This window comes from Melanotaenia boesemani, chromosome 3 (assembly GCF_017639745.1).
Source record: "Melanotaenia boesemani isolate fMelBoe1 chromosome 3, fMelBoe1.pri, whole genome shotgun sequence".
In the NCBI taxonomy this organism is placed as follows: Eukaryota; Metazoa; Chordata; class Actinopteri; order Atheriniformes; family Melanotaeniidae; genus Melanotaenia; species Melanotaenia boesemani.
This window is the reverse complement of record NC_055684.1, coordinates 32,278,471-32,288,890: the sequence shown is the minus strand read 5'-3', so window position 1 is coordinate 32,288,890 and position 10,420 is coordinate 32,278,471.

Below are 10,420 nucleotides of genomic sequence, written 5' to 3'. Positions count from 1 at the left end.
CCCCCCCCCTCGTCTCTCTCCCTGTAAACACACAACACATGCCTTTGCATGCTCAAAAGCAGACAGCAGCCCACTGGTTCTTACTCACAGCTGAGCTCACACCAGTTCAAATCACACATGCAAAGCTGAGCACATGTCGATACAGGCTGAACAGATGCAGATCGTTGGTAGAGGTGGGGTAGAGCTCCAAGTACATTAGCCCACCCAACCCACCAAACTACATTCCACACACGCTGTAGGGTAGAAGAGCCTTGGCATATTTTTCATGTTGATGCAGAAGGCAGTTTGCTGAGGTCTCTAACTTCTTCAAACAGGCTGAAATCTTAGCTCTATGTGTTGCAACTGTTAATATATTTGCTGCCAGCAAGTGTTGCCCCCGTATTTGGATTTTTGGTTTCCTTGTCTTGTTTACATGACCCGGCTGGGTCACAGCTGGGATGGGAATAGAGGATGACTCACCTTCTGTCTTGGGAGATTTTAATCCGACTGTGTGTCTGTTTATCTGTCTATGTGTGTGTGTAAGTTTGTGTTTTTATAATAGTGCTTTCCTGTTCTCTTATAGCCTTAAGGTAGCAGGTCTGCATGGCAACACTCTGGAAAGAAGCTCTAAGGGCACATCAAAGCTATCAGTTTGCAATATCTGTAAACCCACCCACTCAAAAGCTCCTCAGAAGATGTTTTCCACAGTCTGGTCATGCTCTGCTGTAGAAATGAGGAGGAAGACTGATGTATTTATTATGAAACAGCTCAGCGATGTTTTTCCTTCCATCCACTACAGTGCAAGGCAAAGCAGGTTTATTTGAATAGTATCTTTCAACAATAAACCCTTTGCATAAGATAGGAAAACAAGCTGTGCAGGGACAGCAAAAGTATGAACACCCCACCACTTTGGGTAAAGTAAAAGAATTCAAAGATGACATAATTTTCTAAAAGCACCAAGCTGAGAAAAAAGGCAAATTTCTTTAACAAGGCAAGATTACTTGTTTTTTTTCTTTTCATTTCTCATTACAGCTTGTATTTTTTAATGCTTTTGAGGGGATTTTTATCCATTCTTCCAACAATTCACAAGCTGTTTTCATCATATTACTCTTTTGAGGTCTATCCATATATTTTCTTTTTTTTTCTTTTTTTAAAAAAAGATATTTATGTTTAGGGACTATAAGGAAAATGGCAGCACCATGGTAACCTGCATTTTTTGAGGAAGTCAGTTGTAGATGTTGAGGTGTTTGGGATCATTATTCTGCTGCAGAAGCTATCCTGTTCTCTTTTGCAGACTCCACGATGTTTTCCCTCAGTATTTGTTGGTACTGAATCCATTTGCTTGTCTCATAGTGAAATGTTTCTATCAAGGGATGCATCCAGCAGGTTTTCTTCAAATGACTCATTATAAAGTTCTTTTTTTTTTTTTTTTTTTTTTTTGGAATGATGAATTTCATTCAAATGATGAATCAAAACTCCAAAGTCTGCAAAAAGCTTCCAGAATTTGTTTTTATAGGATGCTACAAGCAGTTCTGTCTGAAAGGATTATTGGTCTTCCATCTAGACATGGCCTCCAATACAAATGGGGTGAAACAGCTCCCCCAAAATATTGTAGTATCTTCTTAATCTTCCCTGATTTTTTTTATTTTATTTTTCAGAATATTAAGAAGCTGTTAGAGAAACTCATCATCACTTAATATTTTTTTACAGCAACTTGGACTAGTTCTGCACAAACCTGAATGCAACTAAAGAGAAACACAAAATAATACTAAAATGACATATATAAATATATTTTTAAGATTAATTCAGATTAATGAAACTTGTGTGCATTACCAAATATTGCAGTTTAGTCAGAAACAATGACTGGGGACATTTATTTTTTTTATCACCATCTTCATTGCCTGTCTGGTTTATTAAGTCCTTTGTGATGGATAAGTGGAGAAACTCTTGCCATTAGGCTTTAACTGATTAAACCAGTTCTTACAGGACTGTAAATGAACTCCTCTCATCTCTTTTTTCTTTATCTTTTAGTTTTAGTTTATTTGCACAGAATAAAAATACACAGAAATAAATAATTAAAAGTACAGTGCAGGAAGAGGCAACAAGCCATCTGTCAGTTGACAAAATCTTATAAATGAAGACACATATTTGAGAAATATTAATTTCACAAATTGATAGAATCTTAAGTTTCTGAAATAAAGGAGCAGAAGACATGCATGGTTCTTATCGAGATGCTATTAGTACATGAGCTGAGGATAGATGAGACTGTGATACAAAGTGAGAAGACACTTTGGAGTAACAAGATGGCTAACCTTCCTTATTATATCAATAGATTTGTTTATCTTCCTACTAACACAGTTAACATACTCTTTTCAACTCCAACTCTCATCATTGAGAACTACCAAGAATTTTGTAGTTGATTCCTGGGGTGACTCAGTAAATTCAATTTTAATTCAAGATAAATCTTTATTGTAAGACTTTTTGCTACTAAAAATAATAAAATTAGATTTTTTTCATATTTAAAGATAATTTATTTCATTTGAACCATGAATCTTGGGCAACTAAGCCAGCATTGGCATTCTCAATCAATGTGTTAGAGTGTGTGTGACAGAGCTAGGGTCGTATCATCTGCAAACGTAATTGGTGAAAGTACATTTGGAACATTATAAAAGTCATTTATATAAATAAGGAACCACAGGGGTCATTTTCTCTCTTCTCCTAACCATCACACCTCCATACACTCACCTACCAGTGTTACAGTGATAAGCGTGACCACCCTTGACAATCCACTTTAAACATGTCACTGTCATCATTACGTGTTTTACTAAATATTTAACCAGAGCTGCAGACTCCTGTATCTTGGTAAAGCACCTACAGTCTGGACACTGTTGTCACATCCTTTCTGTTGCTGGGTAAATTGGATATTTATGGTTGGTTTCAGGTTTCCTGGAGAAGACAGGACAACCTTTAGCAGGGAATTTTTGGAGTTTAGCAGACAGTCATCTGCTAGTCTGATATTTCTATAAACACTCCAGGTTACTTAATTTTAACTGACATCTGCAGCACTTGTAAATCATGCTAGCAAAAACAAAAAAAAAAAACCGGGGAAAAAAGAGAGAACAGAACAAATACCCTGCTACCAAGTGTCCCTTTCCATAAACATATACTGTATATACATGACACAGACTCGTGCTGTGTCGTAGTAAACACAGACTCATCAGTTACTGTCACATGTCCAGTCTTGTTTGTACTTTCACTGAAGCTGGTTTCCAGATAAAAATCAATGCATTTCAGTGTTATTCGGCAAAAACAAGGATTTCTGTGAAAGTGACATTTTGTACTCCTGATGGTCACTATTCCAACCATTTAGTGGGCATTAGTCAGGCATACTGTACTTTGAACGCTCTCATATCAACCAGCAATTCTCCATAATTAGATGCTTGTAAAGTCAATTCACTGCTGATTATAGCAAATCTAGTTAAAGGAGAGCATACTGCTTTACTTTGTTCCAGGGGACAACAGTTCCGCTGACATGTTCTTTGAGAATATTAAAGCGTACATTAGGAGGCAATGTTTCCAGGACACTGTGGCACCAGCACTGCACACAGTACATAATAATGGATGTGTCTACATGCTTGTGTTTGCCAGGAAGCTCCATTTTCCCCATTCTTCCCATGTTCTCAGATTCATCTCTGTCTCTTTTGTAACAGCTGTTGGGTGAGTTGTTGACCTGAGAGCTTTTTCCATGGCATGGAGTGTGAGGAGTGTGTTCCCATTCACTTCTGACAGGAAACATGCTGACTTACAGAGGAGAGGAGAGGAGAGGAGGTACAAAACCACAATCACACTTTGCTTCTACCTAATTTTTGCTCTGTGTTTGTCTTATTTCTTCTTTTACACACACACATGCACATGTGTACTCTAAGGAAAATGGCTTGAACACACTCATCAGCATGATATCAATAATTCAACGGCATAAACAACATTAATGTTTGTGTTTTACTGGTGGCTGAACACGCACACAAACACACACACATACACAGATGCTAAATTTATATGTGTATCGTGGTGTTGAAAGGCAAACTATTGCTTCTTGTAAAAGGTGGTAAGTGGTCTACATGTATCACTACTTGTGAAGCATAGTATGATGCTGCTGCACACTGATGCAAAGGATCCAAGCATTTTTCTTTTATCAATTTTGGCTCTTTCATCTTCACATCTCTTCCTCACATCTCTATCCTTCTCATCCTTCATGGGAGAAGCTAAGATGCAAGGAAGCTACACTAGTGGAGGAAGTAAGAGATGCTGAAGCACCTGAAAAAAATTGACCTTGGTTTCTTCTGTTCAGAGAACATGATCCTAGAAGGTCAATGCTTCATCTATAAGTTCTTTTTTTAGAGATAATCTTTACTGTTTGTACCTTCATTTGAAAAACTGAGCCCTTCTTGGTCTTTAAGCATGCAGCTTGTGTGCAGTTCATGGTACGGGTCTAAACTACCCCTCCAGAGTGCCCCTGGCCGGTCTGAAGTTCCTTAAATATCTTGTGTTTTTGTATCAGTGATCGTACAGACTAATCAGATCCTCCTGTACTTTTTCCAACTAGAAAGGTTTTAAAGTTAGCAAAACCCTAAATTTGCAACACTCTTTGTAAATGACTGTAAACCAAACAAATTGTGATTACTGCATGGACTCACATTATTACATTACATTCATTTAGCAGGCTGTTACTGTGGTTAGGCAGTAGCGTTAAGGGTCTTGCCTAAGGACCCAATTGGAAAGTGTTAAAATTTGCCTGACTAAGTGCACATGGTCTGCATACCACGTGGTCTGTCCATGGTCTGTATTACAGCTAAGTAGACGTACTAGATAAGGATTAAAATGAGCTTTTTTGCTAGCCTTGATCCGACCTTTGGACAGAGCCAGGCCAGCTGTTTTCCAACATGTCATCTTTATGCTCAGCAAAGCTAACTAGCAGCTTTGCTTTACTGAGTAGCTTTGACCGTGGCTCTTACCTGACTTTCCACAACAGAGCTGCATGGGACAGTAGTAGTACATCAGCCATGCACCCTAGGTCTATTGAGACCTGAGTTCAAGAGTTCAGGGCTTAATGTTACTAATCCTGTCAGTTGGTGAAATGTACACTGGAAACGTGAGGCTGGCAGGGCAGTATTATGTATATAACAGTATGGAAGGCTAAAGGTTAATAATATTCTATTTATGCTACTTCTGTGAAAATGCATGGGGTTCACAACTTACACATGAGCAGGTGTCCACATGCTGCATGACCATGTGGACATATTGCGTATGTGTGAAAGGAGAAGGGCAGCTACTGGGTATAAGGCATGACAGAACATGATAATGGCTAAGAGGAATACATGTTGTAGGAGTGGGCTCCAGGAATGGAAATCTACACTACTGGGGCATGCTGGTCTGTGGGTCATACAGCCATACAAGGACATAGAAGAGGCAAAGGACTCACACCAGCATTGCATATGCACATACACATACTACTGTATGTGGGTGTGTGCATCTGTGGTGTTGGTGGAGGGGGAGGCTGAAGTGCCAGCTGGGCAGCTTAAAAATAGTGCAGAGTGGAGGATTGCAACTGCACGGGACTCTAGGAAAATATGACCATCAGTCCAGTTGTAATTCATAGCAGATTTCTCTCAGCTTCATGATGAGTGATGAGATAAAAAAAAGACAATGTTTAAACTGAGTTGTCTCATAGGGCCACAACTCACTTGCCTCTTTTCAATTATGAGACACTAGAGGAGGCAAAGGGGAGTGTGCTGTTTGTAGGTCAAGGTGATGGTACATGTCACACTGGCGTCAGAGGGCTTGTAAACTCAAGAATATGGAAACTTCTTTGGTGAAGCTTGCGATTCAGATATGCAAGGGTAGTGGGGCAGTAGGCTGATTGTAGGAGGTGAAACGTGACAGGGATCAGACTGCCAGGATTTAAAGAGCACTGGTCTGACCTCTGCTAATGCACAGAACACAAGAGAGGGATGAAGAATCAGAGGGAGGCTGCAGGAACAGCTGCTTGTTAAAAAGGACCAGTGTACTCTGCCCTACCTCCTTCCCCCAAAACAAATGACATCTCATGCACTTATTTCAATATGTGCATATACAAAAACATGCTAATGCACGCACACATAACACAGAAACTATAGGGCTGATTTAATCCCATGAACAAAGTGGCTCATTCACCTCAAGTAATCTCAGTATGGATTAAGATGGATTACTGGATTACAAGAGCCTCCTGGGAGGTAGACAGGCTGACAGATACACAAACGATGGATAGCTGAAACAAATATTTGGAAAGGATGTGGAAGTATGTGAATCATATTTAAATAAATATTTTTAATAACATTACCCTTAATTTTATTGCTTTTTGTGTTTAAACAGCATTATTCACAAGCATTTGTGGAAAATGCTTTTTAATGGTGATTTTGTGTTGTATAACATAATTTTAGCTTAGTTTTACTTTTTTTTTTTCCGCTTCTACAGTCTCCCTTTAAAGGATTAGCTCTACAATTTGAGAAATGTATGTATTTTCTTTTTTTTTCCTGTGAATGGTTTTGACCTCATTTACAACTGCAATTAAAAATATGTGAACCATCCTATTTTATCAGATTTGCCAGCAATATGGATACATGTGTCAGAAGTACATAAGATGAAGCTGAGGGTTTAAACCTGGTTAGATCACCATGCAAACATAGGCTGAACACATAACCGGTTCTGGAGAAAGTTGAGTTTTGGAATAAGCCACCATCTGTAAACAAAAAGCACCCTTTCACTGACTTTCTGCTAAGGATTTCCCACACTGAAAGATGATGTTAAAACATTTAAATACTATTAAGCAAAACTATTTGATCTACACTGCCTGGCAATCAATCAATAAATCAATCAATCGATAAATAAGTGTGTAGCCCTAAGAAAACCACTAATCAGTGAGTCTAACCAGAGGGAGCATAAAGATTGGACTCTGGAGCAATGGAAGAAGGTCATGTGGTCTGTTAAATGTATTAAAGTAAAAACAATATTCATCTTAAGAGTATAACTTAATGTATTTTCTCCATGAAGGCCCACTAAAACTAAAACTACTAAAACAACACTAATGTTGTTTAAATGATACTGAATTCTTCATCTTCTTTTCTTCTTGGAAGCATTTCTGTGTGATACAAATCCATAGGATTTAAATGAAATGAGTTACCCATGGAAAGTCCAGGGACCATTCATCAAGCTCTGGTTGGGATCATTGTTCTGATAGAAATTCAATAATTTCCAAAAGCATCCTGGAGTCACACGCTCACGTTTGCCAGTTCTTGTAGCAGCAAAACACCCTCACAACAGCACAAACAGTAGCAGAATGGTACTCTTTGTATTGTAATTCAGACCTTTTACCCTTTATATGCTAAATGTACATGAATTCAAAAAGTTCCAGTATCATTGTTCCTTAAAGCAGACTCACAGAACTCTATAAACTAATCAAAATGTTTTCTTTTATATTTAAGTCAGTTTTTAAAACTCAATTTTTGGGTCAGAAATTAATAGTGGTGCTGTTTCTGGCCTCTTCTTCCTCGTATAGTCGTAACTCACTCTCTTGGAAATTTGCACACACTCTCACGTACATTTTGAAAAGAAAGCCATTCTCATGCAGCTCTGTACATCCATGAAAGCATGTTTTAAGTCAAGTTCCAGTTACCTTCTGGGTCACCAATGCAGCCTATGCTTACGTGACTGTGTATGACTGAGTAGGAGTGTGTGTGTGTCCTCTCAACACTGGGTCAGTGGTCTGGACTGAATCGCAGATAGAAAAAGTAGCACAACATTGTTATGTCTGTCGGGATGGCAGTTTTGTGCCAAAGAACCAATAACCGCAGAGACTTTCTCTGTGCAGGACAACTGGAGCATCCTGCAGCCACACGTCATTGGATCAGCAGAATCTGAGCTGTGTGTCTGAGAAAGAAACAACACAACTAGAAGTATGCGAGTGACAAAGTGAAAGGGATGAATGTGAGGTTGTTTGTTTGCAGTGTGGAAGTAAAATTAGGCCATTCTTCACAGCTGAGTCGGGCAAAAGAGGAGTTGGCATCAGAAGTGGGCTAAATAACCGTCTCTGATCATCAAACAGTCTCTTGTTTATTGGAGGGGCAAAAGAAGGGACAGGAATGTCCATGTGACTAAAACGTGAGAGAAACTGCTCTCACATTAGCCGACAAGCTGTTGTCCCACTAACCTAAAAAGAAAAAATGACAGAATGAATGAGCTTTGTGTGTCAGGTCTAATTAACCAATTTTCACTTTGAATTTTTCAAAGTTTTCCATACTTTCACTTTGCAGCTCCACAGAGAGTTTGATTTTTATAGGCTAGAACATGCAACTCACCGAGGGCTATTGTGGCTCTACAGAGACCGATGTGATTCAGTTCACAGATGAAAGGGGGATTCCAGCAGTGGTCACATGCTTCCTGCAGGGCTATAGAAGAGGCCGACCACTTTACAGATGACAAGCCTTACATGGTTTTCTTTTGTCTGTTGCTGCATGTGCAGTATGGCATTGTGCAGCTTTTCTGTCAAAAGCAACATGTGCATGAATCAGGCCTTTTCATATTTGGTGCCATACGTACAAGTATATGTGTGAGACAGAGAAAGCAAATTGATACTGATTGGTCCTTGAAGCTTTTATATGGAGTGCCGTTGCAGGCAAATCTTCTCCATGAGAATACTATGAATGAACTACTGTTGCTTTTAAATATATATGAGATACATTAATAAATTATAACCAGTTAACTCCATCTTCTTCTGCAGGTTGTGGTACACTTTTGCCTCTAGTGGTCTTTGTTGCAGAGCAGAGTCAAAGTAACTTTGCACACTTTGTCTATTGCTCCAAAAAAACAACAAAACACTGCATTGGAGCGAGAAATTGGTGAGAAATGATCTGCTTTGTCCTGAAGAGTGTTTAATCACACTTTTATTGATGTAAACTAGTTCAGAAGCAAAACATGGTGCAAACGAAATGAGAAGTAAACAAGCAGACACAGACTGACTGATAGATAAAGTTTTGTAAATTTTATTTTGACCCTATGCTTAGACAATGTTTAAACAAATCATATGACCATATATAGATATTGGTCTTGGTTTGTTACCATATCAAAGAGAGACAACGAGAAAAGAACCATGATAGTGAGAGAAAGAGAAAGAGTGAGAGATCATAAGAGGGCATCATGAGATATGAATGTGTGTGTGTGTGTGCGTGCGTTTTTATGTGCAACAGTGGGGTGAGCCAGTTCAACAGGTCCCATGTTGGGGAGGAGGCTTGCGAGTGTTCAGGTGCTAAAATCCCATATCAGAGCCAGTGCTGACTGTGGTACTATATCAAGAGCCAGCTAGGGTTTCAGCCCTGCAGCAGAGGATTATTCTGAGAAAGAAGGGTTCTGGCTAGCCTGAAATAACTGCTCCAAACTTGCTCTGACTTATGCACACTAATGAAAAGCAGGGTGAGGAGAAGGAAAAGCGACAGGAGATGCACCTCATGCTCCCGAGATTTTCTTCCAAAAGTAAAAAAAAAAAAGTGCTGTGAAAAATAAGAGCATCTGGGGGGTGTTCTGGAAAAAAGTGGAGAAATTGTGCAGTTTTGTGCACAGTCCAAGCATGTCTGATCCCTGTAGACCAAGGTAAAGTTTGGGACATTGGTGCATAACTCCAAGATAGGGTCAGATAATCACTCTATACATAGAATAGTTTCCAACCGTAGGAGTTTTAAAATTAAAATGTTCTCGGATTCATGCTTGATAGGACTGCTATGGATCAACACTCAGTTTGTCTTGCTGAAAAAAGCATCTGGATATGCTATTCCTAAAACTGTAAATATCATTCAGCATTAATGCAAAAGTCAGCCATGCTGTGTGCACTAATGCACCCCTCATAGCATCACTGGCCTTTGAACTGTGTTCTAATAACAGGCCAGATGGTCCCTTTCCACTTCAACTTGGAATGAGGCGGGGGGCACTTGACAGTGTCTGTTTCCCCTATCAATCTTAGATGAGATTGGGATCATCTAATATTTTGTTTGTAAGTTCTTTTCTTCCATTTGCCTAGTTTTTAGGAGTGTTCCAAAGCCTTTACAGTGATTTGCACTACAGATCACAACCAGTCAGTACTGGTTTCCAGTCTTGCATACAAGCATTCCTTAATATTCCCTGAATTTTCTATTCAGATTGTTTAATTGTGATAAACACACACACACACACACACACACAAAACTCATTTAAATTGTGTAACTATTTGCTAACATAGCGTTTTGCAAAGCGATGAACACCTTCCCTATGTGTCTCTGGGATCTTTCTTTTTCCCCTTACAACGTTATTTATCCAGTGCCAGTAAATCTGTTTCTCATCATTAGTTATGAGATACTCCAACAAGTGCTGATAACGCACC